This window comes from Crocodylus siamensis, chromosome 12 (assembly GCF_052110815.1).
Source record: "Crocodylus siamensis isolate JL-2025a chromosome 12, ASM5211081v1, whole genome shotgun sequence".
Classification (NCBI taxonomy): Eukaryota; Metazoa; Chordata; order Crocodylia; family Crocodylidae; genus Crocodylus; species Crocodylus siamensis.
The window spans coordinates 13,180,243-13,194,425 of NC_143406.1; the positions used below are offsets into that span (position 1 = coordinate 13,180,243).

General features: G+C 42.1%; 1 protein-coding gene across 1 annotated transcript in view; it reads left to right on the forward strand.

The window, feature by feature from the left end:
• Positions 1 to 1,561: 1,561 nt before the first annotated feature.
• The window catches only part of PLCH2 (phospholipase C eta 2), a 362,294-nt gene continuing 349,672 nt past the window's right edge, over positions 1,562 to 14,183 (forward strand). The window contains exon 1 of the mRNA XM_090024087.1: positions 1,562 to 1,687. The gene's annotated coding sequence lies outside the window, so the exon portion shown is untranslated. The remainder of the gene's footprint in view (positions 1,688 to 14,183) is intronic.

A 14,183-nucleotide genomic window follows, 5' to 3' on the forward strand; every position in this document is an offset into this window, starting at 1 on the left:
GTTGTAAAAAAGCCAAGATACTCTAATAAAAAGGACGACTAAATAATTCTCTCACTCCCCATATCATTGTGAGTGAATGGTATAGGTTTCCACAACTGGGCTGTGTTTGAATCTGGTGTTAACGTATCAACCCATAACTGCAAATGTTGTTGTCCTTCATTCTTCTGTTCAACATTTTGCATGCTTTAGCAACCAGCATTGGTCCAAATAGTCCGTGGGAGGGACCTTACGTATCCCTTTGACTTTGCTGAGTTTGTATATGTGCAGCTGAGACCAGTTTGGCCCAAGCCATATTGCAACATTGATAGGTTTTGATGGTGTTGTACACAATTGGAACATGTCATTTTCCCAATTCAAGTCTCCTCTGTGTATGACTTACGCTCAAAAGCCCCAGAGGGGAGAAGGAATGCAGAGCCCTAATTCTTCACTCTGGAACCTACAGAGAAGGTGTTCTTGGATATGATTCAGGGACGGTGCCTGCATTGATTGGATTTTCATACTCTCTGAACTGTCTAGCCCAGAAATTCTTTTCCCTGGCAAATATTAAGCTATGGGATGATGGGTGAGGAATAGAAATATGTGGTTGCCCTGGATATCACAGGCTAATGCATTGAGTTTCTTGCTCAGTATATATTTAGTAATATCAGTACGAAAGAACATATTATATCTGTACAAAAGATTATGCAGCATGTTGCTTTTTCCTAATTGAGCACAGAACTGTTACACTTATTGAGCTAGGGAACGTGGTGTTGTTTTCATTGCTGAGCACAAGGCCTGGTGCATATCCTAAAAATCACGTAGCGATCTGCTCAAAATCATCCTGGATATTGAAAATATTAGGAATATCTGAAATGCCATGGCAAATGACAGTGCTGAGAGCCAAAACTGATGGGTACAGGATTCGCTATCTGATGCTGTAGTGGAAGATAAAACCCCATTGGATGCACCTGGCTAATTGTTCTGTGCCTTATGTGATAGAGGACTCTTTCCTTCCAGACTTGTGCTGCATCATTGTATGCCCATAAGCTTTCAACTAGTTTTAGAGTCTCTTTGCATGTAGTTTGATTTTTACCTGCAGTCACACCATCTGTAAAGACCTTTTTCAAACTCAGTCACAGAATCTGACTCAGAAATTTGCAAGACTGAAATTATTTCTTGCAGGCTTGACAACAGACCTGATGAGGCAGTTATTCCACAGGCAGTTACACAAGGAAGTATGAACTGTAAAACAAATCCAGTGTGGGGTAATGATTAACTCTCCCTCCCACATGTAGCTTGTCTGTGTGTTATTAAATATGGTTTCATCTTGCAGGCTTGCTAGTGTGAAACAGTGCAACATTCTAACATGGCAATAAACATGTTTCAGTTTCCAACCTGAAGAACAGGTTTTCCTGATAAAAAAGGACTTACCAACTGTCCAAAATTGTTTCCATCCTCTGATTCCCTTTGCCTCCTCCCCCTCTGAACTTGTTACCCTGGAGCTGAACTGTTTGAACAAGGACTGTAAGAGTTGCTTTGTGATCAGTGAGCTGAGAGTCCTTAACATATAAAATGCAGGGGAGGAGTCTTCAGCTTCAGATTGTGCTGCACGTTTTCTTTTTTTGCGATTCATATGAGACTCCGTATACACAATGCAGAGAGGCTGGGACAGAATTGGCTCTACACTGTTGAGAGAAAAGAGATAAAGGTGTGTGCTTTTTATCTGCCCTCCCCCCTCATCCCCCACTTTCCCCTCACCACCAAGAACCTTTCCTTTCTAACACTTTCTTAGCTTGCCAATTGGAGACTAGTTCTAAAACTTCTAACAAGCTGCTGTAGCACTATCAGCAACTTTATGGTTACTGTAGAACTTGTTAGATCTTTTGGCCTCTGAAGTTATCCAGAATCTAGAATGGAAAAGCATCCAACCTTGGGTGTCTTATGTTTATTTTATGTTTGTAGATGTACTTTCTAGTTAGCCTGGGAGCTCTGTCAGGGCTTCTAACTTTTTTTTTAAGCATGAAGGAAGGAAAGAGACTGCACTTATGTGAAGCTTAGGATAATACTAGGAGATTGTGGTGGTGCCTATGTGGTTTTTATTTTTTAAATTAGGCAAATGCTTTTTTCAACATGGAAAATTATTGCACACATTTTGCTGAAATATGAATCCTAACCATTGAGCACTGAGCTCATGCAAGGATTATTAGTCCAAAGGGAGGTTGGCTTGGCTAAGGCAAGTTGATTGTAGAGGGACACTTGAGTGAAGGAATGGGAATATGTAGCAGTGAAATAAAATGAAAGGAACTAGCCAGTCTGACTCTGAGTCAGAGCATTTGACAATATCAGCTGTTGCTAACAAAAGCTTATTCCTTTCTGGATTAGTCTATAAGGTGCCACTGCCAGGCTTTCTACCTGTCTCTTACTAAACAGTTTCACAGTGAGTGAAACTACTTGGGAATAAATGCTGGCATCACCTCTGTCCTTCTTTGCCTTTTTAACAGGTTCTTGTAGTATGGCAAAGGAATTCCTCGATGTTTGCTAACATCAAGACTGAGTTAGAGCCATGGAGACATGGCAGGGATATGCAGGTGTATTATATGCATTACCAATAGCCTCAAGCCTCAAAGGTTGGATATGGATCTTGAACAGATACAAGAATTTTGCTTGGGCTTATTTGTAGTGTTGGGCCCAGCTATAAAAATAGTTAGCTCTGGGGTTGGCTTCATTGCAGAAGTTGGGAATATTGAGCTCACAGGCTTGTGTCTGGGACTTTCTTAAGGATTTGTCTCAAAGGTAAGTTTCACTTATTGTCTTGTAATTGTTGGAGAAAACAAATCCAAGCTTGTCTACTTAAAGATAGACTACAAATAAGAAGTGTTCTTTTTGCTTTTTGTTGTTTTGGGACACGAGCAGTGGAGATTGTATGACCAGATGAAGGACAAGAATTTTATGCATTACAAGGGAAGGTCAGCAGCTGCAAGTGAAGTATGCTGGTTATCTAAACAGAGGAAAGGCTGAACAGAGTCACACTTCATATCCCTCTGAAGCTGCATTCTAGTGACTTCAACACCAGTGTGTGGAGAGGAGACAGAGAGTAAATGCTGACTTACTTTGGAGCTCTGTTTTGATGCAGTGTTGGGATTAGCATATACATTTCCTGGCCCTGCTAGTTGTCTCAAAGCCCTGTGATGCCAGAAAGCAGAACCAGACTGAGATTTCAAGATTTCCGCTGAACTATTCAGGGCCTTCATACAGGTTCATTAGAGCCTCTTGTCACTCTGTCATACACCTGCATGTCTTACAGTTATGTAAGAGCAGCCTTTGTAGCTGAAGCTGGAAACATTACATCATTGTCTAATTTAATGCTCGCAGCTTGTGCTGGTAAAGCTTTGCATGTTATAAATCACAGATTGAAGCTGTGTGGCCTGCAGAAGTTCAAACTAAATGATCAAAACAGTCCCTTCTAACCATAAAAATCTCTATTATTTTTTCTAGTAAGGGATTTTAATTGTAGCGACAAGTGCAGGATGGTTCCCCCTACAGGGTAGTATCCTCTACTTCATCTCAGGACAGGTAAAGTACAAACTCCAAACTTGCTTTGTGCTGCTTTGCCAGTTTGCAACATTTTTGCTTTAAAGGGACTACCCAGTCTTTTTAATAGTCACCTTTGCTCTTTTCTGATAATGCTTTCAATGGGCATTAGTGGTAATGGTGGCTTTTATGCTGGGGACATCTGTCTGTTAGGAACAGGGCTGAGACCCACCAAACTCCTATTACATAGCCCATCACCACACTTTCAGTCATGCCTTGGTTTTTCTTATTTCTGATTGAGTCTGAAAGTATAACCAGAGCTTTTTAGTCTGCTGCCAAGCTCCTGTGCTTTTCGCTTTGAAAGGCATCTACTTTCCTCTGAATTGTCTGGTTCTCACCACTGTAGACAAGACGATGAAATAAATGTCTTGTCTGGCTGTTCCAGACTCATCACAAACTGTGTGAAAGAGGAACTGAGCAACCCTTGCTGCAGAGAGCCATTCCTTCGGTGTAGATTTGTCAATAGCCAGAAATTAGCAAAAGCCAACAGCACCCTGGCCCATTATTGCTGTTTTCTTTCTCCCCAGACATGCATCTTTGCCTGCCTTTCTGAAACCAATCTGTCTTTAGCATGTTGTAAAGGCTTCCTGACATTTTCTCCAGTCTTGCCCATCTCAAATTTGTCAGGTCAGACTTAATTGGTTGTGTTAGAAACTCGGATACAGGCTAACGAATAGGAGCACCGCCTGCCAGCTGCTTCTGCTATATGCCTTTCAACAAATTGTTTTAAAGCTACATAGTGCCTTTCAAAGTTTTTATGAGTGCGAAACAGCCACAGAGGGGAAAGGGAAGAGAGCTTTTATAAAAGAGCCTTTTCTTACTGCTTAGAATATAAGAAGATGCCATATGGGTGTTTCTTTCTCAGGTTGTGTTTTCTCTTTTTTATAAGGCCACAGAGGTGCTCCTTTTCCAACTTTACACGACATTATTAAAGTTGCCTTATTTTTTAAGAGAGATTTAAAGTAGTTCTAATTTAAATTTAAAATTTGCAAAGCACTTGATTTCTGCATGCAGTCCTAGGGAACTGTCCTGTTTGTAGATGCACTTAGACTTTGATTATGGGTACAAGTAGGCTAGTCAGCCACCTAAACTTGAGCAAAGTCTTGCACATATATTATCTGAGTGGCTGCAGTAGAAAAAGGTGATTAGCCCTTCAGCTAAGAGATTCTTTTTGAGTTTCCAAAGATCACCTGCCCTTTACTGCAGCACTGAGTACAGTGTAAGACTATGAGGTACCCAAATGACAAATACAGAGTTACATCAGCAGAAAAGCTTCGGCTAGAGGCTCTTGGATGGATTTGTTTTCTATTAGACATACTAGAGCTCTTGAATCCCAAAAGATCAAGGGTAATTCAGAGCAAGGCCTACTCTTGTGAATTTCTAGCTGCTAAGAAAGATGCTAGCATGGTAAACCGTAGAAGAGAAAGGGAGATTATTGTGTATACTATGTAAATGAAAGGCGTGGGGGAAATTCCCATTTTGATTATACGGGAGTAAATTTGGAGCAATTTCAGCAGAGGTATTGGGGAAATCCTGATGATGGGAAACAGAACCTGAATTTGCAACAGGGACTATATATTATATGTTTCCATTTGTACAGGTTTCTTGAATTAAGATGTAAGAGAGTTTAGGTCCAGCTGTATAATTTGGCTCTGTAAAACTTCCCAGCCTCTAGGAATGGGCCTGATTTCTTCCTAGTCCTGTGGTGTTGGTGCAGGGTAGTTATTAAATAATTCTATTCTTATTTGATATAGGCCAGTTGAGACATAGGGCTGCAAGGGACATTTAGGATCATTTAGTCTCTATGCTTGCAAGGCCTGATGCTTTTCCACAGAATTGATGATCCTTATGTTCAGCACTGAATGAGTATTTACAAGGCCCTAGGCTTGGGATCATGATAACCATCTGTAAATAGTACGGTGATAAAGCTGTACTTATTACCAGGAATTTCGAAGGTTTTGGTATGTGGTATCAAGGTCTGGATTGGGGGAGCTTCACATAGGGGAGGGGAAGTGAAGAGGGAAGTTGTCTGTTTCTTGCTGTTGTGTGTTTCTTGAGGATGATGTTAATAGTACCAGTGGGCACCAACCATGGGATCTCAATCCACCGGTAGATCTTGGAGCCTCTTGGAGTCGAGCCTGGAGTGGGGGCTTGAGTGCCCATGTGCATGCACACAAGCACCCCAGTCCTGCAAGTCAGTCCATGGGGGAGGGAAGGGACAGGGGCTAGATCAAAGCTGCTGCGGTGAGGGACAATGCAGCAGAGGCAGGAGCAGGGGTAAGTTGAGTGGGGTCCTGGCCAGGTGGGACTTACCTGTGGGGAGGTGTGCCTCCAAATAATTTTTTCTCCCTCTGCTTCAATCTGCATCCCCCTTTCCTCCCCACAAACTTACCTGCTGGGTGGGAGGGTGGCAGTGGCACACAGTAGGTCTTGGCTTGCTTTTAAATGCCTAAGGTAATCTCCTACTTATAACAGTGGTCTCCAACCTTTTTAGTAGATCTCCAGTGTGTCTTGCTTTCCCTGGGTCTGTTCTGGTTTGCCAGCTCTTACTAGCAAGCATGATGAACAGCTGCACATATTATCAGACATAAAACTAATGTAATAATAATATATGGCACATATATATATTATGATATATATAAGTTATATATAGTAACATAAAAAGCTTCTTTCTTATATTTCTAAATCTAGCTCCTCATGTGTAAATGAATAAGAGTGATCTCAGCCCCCTTCAAGATTTGCATATAAACCACCATCCAGTCTCATCAGAATGACTATCCAGTTTCCTTTTTCTATATAGCTTTAAGAAAAGGATCATTAATTTAAAAAAATACTCTAGTTTGAAAAAGGTGGTGGTTGAGCTTTTGTAGCTGTTAGGGCACTGCCTGTTTACACAGATAATCATACTGACTCTACTTTTCCCTTTGTTCTCTTGTGTAGTTGAGGCTGCATGTTTATCAAGACAACCATTGCCTCACCTGTTAATAGCAATAGGACTGCAGTCTTCAGTTTATCTGATGGGGAACTGTTCTGGCATTTCAGTAGTAGAGTCAGCATGCAGATGAAACCCCATTGGTTTCAGTGGAGTCTGGGATACATCCTGAGGAGTTGTGCAATATTGCAGGGGGAAAACAGATGCTCTTGTGTATTAGAATTGTTTTTTGGTTTGTCTGTTTGCAATGTATAATTAGTATTTATAGACAAAGGAAAGGTGGATCAGCACTTACTGGTTTATAGTTTTTCTGGGTATGATCTGGAAAAGCAAATGGTTGGTCCATGAAGCATGAGGCGCCTTGGATTCTTTCCCCTGAAACATCTCTTCCTATTTTACTCTTCGGTGAAAATAGATATGTTAACTGCATATGGCATGGTTGTGAAGCTTCAGCATCAGTCTGTAGCCTGGTTACGGCCAATGCCTCCTTTATCCATTTCTGTTTCCCTCGTCATCATTATCTCAGTTTTCATGGGAAACAGCACCTCTAGGAAGTGAATGTTGTGTAGGGATGCCTGAAATGTTCTAAATTTTGAAGGGGTTTATGTTGTTTTTAGTAACTTGCTGGCTCCTGGAACAGATGGTATCTGTTTGTTTAGATACAAGAAATATTATTGCCTTTGAGGGGGCTCCATCTCCAAAGCACTTCATTTTGACTAATCTTTACACTAGATACTGTGAGACAAGGCATCTTTATCTCCACTGTACAGATGAAGAAACAGGCACAGAGATCAAATGCCATGTTCAAGGCAACAAAGGGAGTTAAGGTCACAGCTATGATTAGAACTTGGAAGGTCCTAGTTCCCAGGTCTGTGCTCATACTGCTGACTAATAGCCCTGGAAATTAAAATTTATTTGCACATTTGCTAAAATGTGAATGTTGTATTTTCTGTTGACAAGTAAGCCCAGAGCCAGATGCACAAAATATGGACTTGGAAGACTGCATTCTACGTGAGCCATGACCAAGATACAGTATATTTGTGTTGCAGAAAATCTTCTCATTTCATTGCATTTTTTATGATGGTGAAGAGGTCAGAGTGGAACTTGTTCAAATGTAGAAATTTTTATTCATAGCCCTTTCGCCTGTCACCTCTGCACGCCCCCCCCACGCACACACGAGGAAATGCTGAGCCAATAATAGTCAGTAGCCTGGTGGTTAATGCATTTTGTGTGAGACCATATGTCAAGTATTTGTATAGATCTCTCCCTTGTTTTGGCCAGAAATTGCATTCTGAATCTGAGAAATGTTTCCAGTGAAATCTTCATTCAAGGAGATGTATTTTGACAAAACACTTTGGTTTTGATGAAATACTGAACACCTCTCCATTATCCCACCAGTAAAATGGGTCTTATAATTTTTATCCTATTCTGGCAAAGTGCTCTGAGATCTGTGGAGAAGAAAGCGCAGTACTTGCAAAACTGCATTGGCTGCTTGGTGCAGGCAGAACCTGTAATGATTGTTTTAAGCAGATTATGCCAGATGTCTCTCACTTAGTCCATAACATCTTGTTGATGGGCTAATAAATATGTAAATAAGGTTTATTGATTTATATTATATTTCATGTGTTTTTATTGCAATATGGAATAGAATGTCTATTTTATATACTTTAGCTTTTCAATTTACTGACTATGCTTAGGTTTGTTATTTATCATGGAAGAAGTCAGATAAATACCATAGTTGCTTGCCATAAATACAGTTCCAGTAAAATGAAGTAGCAGGTAGAACTTTGTAAAAGAAACATTTTAACTTAGTTTTTAAAACCAAAAATGCTCTTTGCAGCATTATCACCCACAAAAGCTCAAAAACGAGGGGTCTAGTTCCCTAAATTGATAGGTATTGTCTTTAAGCCAGCCTCTCCTTTTGCCTCTAGATCCCTTCCAGCATCTTCCCCAATTAATGCTAGGGATGGGTAGCAGAATAAAGCCCTAAAATTGATTATATTCACAACTTTTACATACAACTTTTATTCACCTTCTGGGATTTTTCTGTCTGTAAGTTACATTTTTTCTTGCCCTCACAAGAATAACTTGAAATTTAAAATGGGAACTGAGATTCTCATAATAGCTTGTCTCCAGAAGTTGGGGTCTTAAATGAACAATATCATGAGGCTCAAAATAAAATCTCAAGAGTTGGCAAAGTTGTCTTTGCTGAGAAATCCATTAGCTAACACACTAAACTAGGGAACAGTAGAAGGTATTAACCTTGTGTACTGTGTTCAGCAGAAGATTTGTAAGGATCATCTGAGCTGATGGTACCGAATCCCTTTCAAAAGCCTGTACGCGAGCTTCACCCATTCAACTAAAATTAATTTTAGAAGTGAACTACATACTAACTTGACCTGAAATAATTAAAGCAGTGGAAATCCCTGCATGAAGACTCTTCAGTATTAGTTTAACCTTGGTTAATATCAATATTTTGTCTTGTGTTTCTGTAAACATACTGATGCAAGCTAAACTGGTAGAAGCCTGGTGTAAATCAGTTTTGGACATCAAACACAGGGATTGGCTGCACCTTTCAAACACAGGGATTGGCTGCACTTTAGGGAAATCAGTTTGAAAGGTGCAGTTTCATGTGTGGATCAGGCCTAAGGTATTTGCAAGCAGCTTCCTGGTGTATGTGGGGCTCATCTACACAAAATGCTTACTGCACAGTTGACTAATTACCTGTGCAGTAAATGTGTCAGCAACTATACGTGCGCTGCTGTTAGGCTGGAGTAAACTGGTTTACTTCACAGCAGGAAAGTACTTGTAAATAAAGTACCTTCCTGCTGCAGAGTAAAAAACTTTGCAGCAGTGCATGTGTAGATGCTGCTTGGCTGGCTGGGATATGGGATGCTTTAGTGCAGGGGTCAGCAACCCCTGGCACACGTGCCGAGCATGGCAACCAAGCCCATTTTTGCTTGGCACACCACCTCCAGCCCGGGCTCTAAGCAACTGCTGCCAGCCACAGAGCCCAGGCTGCTCCCAGCAGGCGGCTGGGAGGCTGCAAACAGCTGCTCTGGGCAACATGTCAGCACTCCGGCACCTTCCAAGGTAGACATTGGCATTCCAGCCAAAAAACGTTGCCTATCCCTACTTTAGTGCAAGGGCTGGTTAGTCCTGCACTGAAGCTTCCTTGTGCTCCAACCAGCCCCTGTGCAGCACACTGAGTGGGGGTGGGGGAGCCAGAAGCTGGCAGGCTGACCCCTGGGACTCCCTGCCAGCTGGAGCTGCTCCACTTGGGCTCCACATGCTGTGCCTGAATAAACTGCAGAGCTTATTGCTCCGGAGTTAATTGTTCCTAGGCACATGTTCAAATGGCACACCCAGGCAAATTAACTTCGGAGCAATAAGCTCCACAGTTTATTCAGGTTCCATAATTGCATGTGTAGATGCATCCACTTAGGAACTGCTTACTTCTTATAGTGAGAATTTGCCCTCTCAGTGCAGGGGCCAGCATTGTGCCTAGGCGCTAATAAGCCTTATTGAAGGTCTAAAGTGGGGCAGGGGTCTTTTGGTGGTTCCTTGTATGGGGTTGAGGTGTAGTGCTTTGTTTTTAAAATAAAGTTGTAGAAATGGGCCACATTTCTCCAATTATAGAAAGAGTCTTGGAGCCAAGGACATGGTCTTTCACCAGAAAGCTCTATGTTTGTATCAACAGTAATTCACTGACTGATGCAATATATAAATTCCAATTACATCTGTATCTCTTTTCTCAGAAAGATCTTGGTTCAGAAAGAAAATGATGAAAATCTGAAAGCTTGTTATGTTGTAATGCTATAATTTTGTAGCATATATAGAGGACAGTTTGTTCCTTCTGTAATTAAGCCAGATGTGATAAATAAAAACTATTTGGGGAGGCAGCAAAGCTTTTTTTCTCTGTTTATTTAAAAAGCTGGATGATCATTTGGATTCCAGTGGTGTAAAATGATCAGGAAACAATGTAATAATCTCGAAATTCCTGTAATTAACAGAGTTTAGAGAAAATTCCAGTTACCTGGCATTATCTGACGTTGCTATTGTAAAGCATTATAATTGAGATGAGACGAAGCTTTCTTGTGTGGTTTGTAATGATCCCTGCTGCCATTTGATTATAGTCTTTTCACATTTATTTTGGAATTCATGTACAGTCTGCCCCCAAAAGCAAATGTCATTGTTTACATTTCTGTCAAGTAGATTTAGAAGATCTATCCTTGCTAAGAAGAGGAAAAGTATGGTTCAGAATTAAAAGTAACTGCTTTGGATGAATGAGCAATTAATGAGTTTTAGAATTGGATAAACTAGAGGTGGGAAGAACATGCACTTGGCCAAACTTATCCTTGTAGAGTTACATCCAGAGGTACAGCAGGGTTTAGATCCATCTTCTTGAATGATCTAGACAGGTAAGTGCACAGGAGGGGATTAGACCTTGTCTAGGTCTTGAATGTCCCCACTCCTTTCATCACTCTCCTTGGGAGACTATTCCTAAGCCAAACCTTGTTGGAATAGTTTCGCTGACACTTAGTCCATACCAAAAGGACAGCTGTCCTCCTCATCAGCTAAACACAGCACCCAACTGATTTTAGAATTTTAGGCCCCTTGTTGGAGATCTTGGCCACAAGGGCAACATTTGCAGCCAATCAGTAGGGTATCCTGGACTGGTAGGTTACTGCCTGGAACTCGGGCTCTAGCTGTTCACAGAATTTTCAAACCTTTCATTCAGTATGTAACCAGTTTTGCTTTTTTGGGGCATGAGGTGTTTACCTTTAGCCCACTGAGCACACATCAGGTGTCATGTCTTCAGTGTAGGGCTGTGAAGATGACAGAATGGGTAACATGAAAGCTTCAGGCTGCATCACAAGTGGTTGTTCTTGCTCAGGCAAATCTCTTTCTTTTCCTTCCTTTCTGCTTTTTCTGTACCCTACTATTTTGCAGATTGTGTGTACTGTCAATGGCAATTGTAGTGGAGACATCCAAATGAGTAGGCAGAACTAAAGCTGCTATAGGGTTGGGAATGTTGGTTTACACTGTGCAGTAAGATGCTTACATGTTGGCTAAGGGGCAGTGGTAGCCAGAGTCAAGTCTCACAGATACTTTGTGTTTTTAAAGCTGTTCAAAATGTTTGCTGCTAGGAGGCATTGCAGTATAGGGAACAAAGCACCAAAAGAGGGATTCAAGAGGATGAGTTCATTCTTAGAATGACTGGATGACTTTGGGCTAGTCACTTAATTTCTCTGTTTCAATGTCTGTAAAGTGGGAATGAGTCTCACCTTCTTTGTAAAGCTCTGTATGAGAGTAATGTATTTGCTACAGTTTCACAAGCTAAAGGAGACAGGACAGCTGTCACATTAATGCAACACTTTGGGACTGTTTAATCAACTGGATCCAAGTTATTGATCCAACTGGTTTTGGCTTCAAGGTAACCTGGAGCAGGCCTTTGGTTCATCACTGAAATGTTCCAAATTCATGGCTTCTTGCTAATGTGAAATCTGAATGCTTTGGCCAAGTTTGAGTAAGCTTTTTGCTCCAGCTGAACAATTCAAAACGTGACCCTACATACCTCATCTCTAGTATGGTGAATTGCTCTGGAGTTTGGGGGCAGCCTGTTTTGTGCCCATCCATAGTTAAGGACTAAATTATCCCTGACCCTGCTGTAAAAAGTCCAGTACAGGATGAGATGAGTTTTATAGAATCATAGAAGATTAGGGTTGGAAGGGACCTCAGCAGGTCTTCTAGCCCAACCCTGTGCTCAAAGCAGGACCATCCCCAACTGTGTCATCCCAGCCAAGGCTTTGTCTAGCTGGGTCTTAAAAACCTCCAAGGATGGAGATTCCACAGCTTTTCTGGGTAAAGTTCCTTTTCTATGTGTGTTGGAGCAAGGACTGGAAACAGGTATAGACACTGTATTTTCTCTATGCATTAGGGAGCACAGAATGCTCCAAAAGGGTTGGGGAGCAGGTAGGCTGCTGTCCGCCTCTGCAGTGATGTCTGGAGCTATATGGATGTACTAGCAAATTTCCCATAAAAAATGATTGGGGGGAGGGGCAGGGATGGAGCACCACCACCCCGTGTCACCACCACCTCCCAGGAGTAGGAAGCTTGCAAGTGGCTGCTGCTGCTGCCATGTACCACCCCATGCTGTTGCCATTCCGCATCTGGCCATGTGACATCCCCCGCTCCGTGCCTGGTGTTGCACCACCCCCCTGCTGCTCCACGTCCAGCCCTGCGCCACCCCCCCACTCAACATCCAACCCCATGCCTCTCCTCATCCAGCCCCACGCCCCCCCCACTCCATGTCCAGCCCCACACTACCATCCTCCCCCTGCTCCACATTTGCTTGGCCACACACCACTCGGCATTCTTGACAGGCATTCTTGATGCAGCACTGGCTGGACCCACACTCCACTGGGAGCCACGGCCCCCAAGAGCATTAGGGACAGACAGACACACAGACAGATGTGTGACTGTGCTTAAGTTTGTTATTTATCATGATATATATTTATATCAGATACATACCACAGCTACTTGCCATAAATACTGCTGCAGTAGAATGAAGAAGCAGATAGACCTTCTGTAAAAGAAACATTTTTAACTTCATGTTTTTAAAACCAAGCCCTTTATATATAGAATTGGGGGTGTACAGTCAAAGGATTGTCCTGAATTACAGTCTCTGCCCAAATTTCCCAGGAGGTTGTGGTGATCTGCACTGCTCCAGGCTGTTGGGTTGAACTGGCTTTATTTGACTTTCCTGTAGCTGTCATGGAGATCCAGAGCACGTTAGAGCAGTGGTTTTCAGCTTGTGGTCTGTGGACCCCTGGGGGTCCACAGGGTCTGTGAAAGATGACTATGTTCAGTCAAAAGTATGTGAATACTCACTTACAATTCAAAGCGGTCTGCATGTCCATTTGAAAATGTTTAGGGGTTTGCAAATGAAAAAGGTTGAAAACCACTTCCTTAGAGATTCAAAAGGAAAACAGGTCAGGAAAGGAAGGGTGTTTTGCAAGGTGACATTCTTCTTAGGGAAGCCAAAGGCAGCAGAGACTGCTGTAGTTCCCTGCCCCTTCCAGGTTTGCATTGCAGAGACTTACTGTGGGGAGCCTTTCATTCCCAGTAGTCGCATTTAATCAGTTTTAATACTGAAGAGTTGTTTTTCCATAGTGATCAATCAGTCCATGACCGGTTGCTATAATTTACTTATTTCTCCTATGATCTTGGAATTATTAACATCAACTTTTACAGTAACACAATCAACAAAGGGCTGGTGGTGTACTAATGCAGGGGTTGTGAACACATACTCTCAGGGGTACTTGAGAAGGCCCTAGGGGGTATGCGAGGGTGGGCAGGACAGAGTGATGCCACGTAACATCCAGTGCTGCTGCGCGTGCATCACACACCTGGCTGGATGCCGTGGGTGGGGGGGCAGGGTACACTACTCTGCATCCAGCCGCTGGGGGTATGCTGATCCAAAAAGTTTGAAAACCCCTGTACTAATGCTGGGTTGCGAAGTTTCTTTTCTGGTGTATGAGTGTTTCATTACATCAAAATATAGCTAATGGTTTTTAATAACAAAACCAAAATTTGATGCACTTTTTTTGAGACTTCTAGTTGCAGCAGTACTATGCAGTAGCCTGCCATTTAGTTTTAAACCAGTGATGGTTCTTTT